Genomic DNA, 1,868 nt, shown 5'->3' with positions numbered 1-1,868 from the left:
AATTGGCCATTTTTCTGTTGACAATTATTTAAACAATACGTTTGGACCCCAAAATAAAAACAAAACCCTACAAAATTGACTCTGGGAACCCTAGAAAAAGGGAAACTGACAACACATGCGACTTACCGTTAGATGTTCTGGACGACTGATTGGCTGTACATTTTTCGAAAAAAAACACAATACACAGAAATTTTAATTTTCACATAAACATTAGTTTTTCCACGTTTCTCACGTCACTCGCGAGCCAATCTCTTCGGGTTCCAAACTTTCAAGTTTCTTGAAGTCCTTGTAAATGCGTCGAAGTCCCTTGAAATCCTTGGAAGTCCCACGATGCGCCTGCGGAAGTATAGGAGAATGGTACGGGGTTCCAATCACTCCGCTTCAATCTTGTCTCGAAAAATCCCGCCAAAAATTAGGCCAAGATTGAGGCGTTCGGCAATTTATTGGAAATGGTAGCCTGTATTCTCGTGCGTTTTGTCCACAAGGGTCCACACGCGCACTTTGTTATTGTTCACTCGTGCACAGTGTTCGAAGCACAAAACATCAGAAGTGTCACTGTCGCCGAAGTTTTTTTTCCTTTTTTTTTAAATTCCCAACAAAAAAAACACAACGTGAGTCAGCAAATATCCCACCGCTGTCACCAAAAATGTTTCCTGTAATGCCCGGGGATTTATTCGCGCGCGAAATTCGAGAATGAAGTTCTCCCAACGATGTCCGCCGGACTTCGCCGCCGAAAGGAATCGGAGTCCTTGCTGCAAGAAACTAGAGTTCGCCTCGCGTTGTGCTGAAAGTCTTATAAAATATTCTATATGTTAACGTTAGGATTAATATTAAATGAAAAGACTAAATTTTAATTATGCGAAATAAAAAATTGTCATTTTTATTCAGAGACTCGACGTTTCGACAAAAATGAGAAAAACGACCGTACGGTTAAGAGATCGAAGATCGAGTGCTGGTTCTCGCCCACGCAGGGGCTGCTGCGGATCCTCGCCCCTCCATGAAAAAGGAGGTTGGGCATTGGGGTTGGGCCTCTTCTCCGTTTCGTGCTTTTGTTCGCTTTAGCTTACTTCTAATTTTCCCTAAACTTCTGATACTTACAATTTATCTACTCGTCTTTTCTAAATTATTTTCTACACTTTAATATTGAAGATTTAACTAATCCAACTAAAAGTCATTGGGTGCTCATTAAACTTATTTTTTAGCTGCAGGATTTAGAAATTGGAATTTGAATGCAAATTAATTAATTCAAAGTGAATCGATGCCTTTTGTTACAAAATAAAAGAAATAAAATAATGACTTTACAATTTTAAGTGATTCTAGCCTAAACTCTTAATCCTTTGCAAATATCTAGCCGCTTATTTTTACGGTGATTTTAAATTTGATCTATAAAGGATGTCTAGCTGAAACAATATAATAATAATGATAATAATAATAATAATAATAATAATAATAATAATAATGCCCAAGAAGTACCAATGAAATTGTCTACAATATTTTCATGGGCAGAAAATCAAATATGAATAAACTCTTAACTAGCCTACATCTTATCGAAATCTGGGTATAAATATTATAATTATAATTAAAAGTCCCGAGCTAAATGACATTATAAATATGTCGTCATAGAATGCGAATGTGAATGCTATCGTGAAAGATTATTATCCTATCACAAGCCGCAGTGCGCCTTCCCCTTTCTGAGTCCCAGAGTCATTTCCTGTCTTCCAAAATCGAATAAAAAGAGACCTCCCAGCCGTTCCTACTAAGGTTTTTCAAATTCAAGAATTTCTGATCATAACAGTTTCTCACGCTTTCTCAAGAATTTGGAGCTGAAAAACTGGCAGAGTCTAAACATAAAAAGGGGACTTTCGATC

This window comes from Belonocnema kinseyi, chromosome 5 (assembly GCF_010883055.1).
Source record: "Belonocnema kinseyi isolate 2016_QV_RU_SX_M_011 chromosome 5, B_treatae_v1, whole genome shotgun sequence".
Classification (NCBI taxonomy): Eukaryota; Metazoa; Arthropoda; class Insecta; order Hymenoptera; family Cynipidae; genus Belonocnema; species Belonocnema kinseyi.
The sequence above is the reverse complement of the archived record's forward strand: the minus strand, read 5'-3'. Positions refer to the sequence as shown.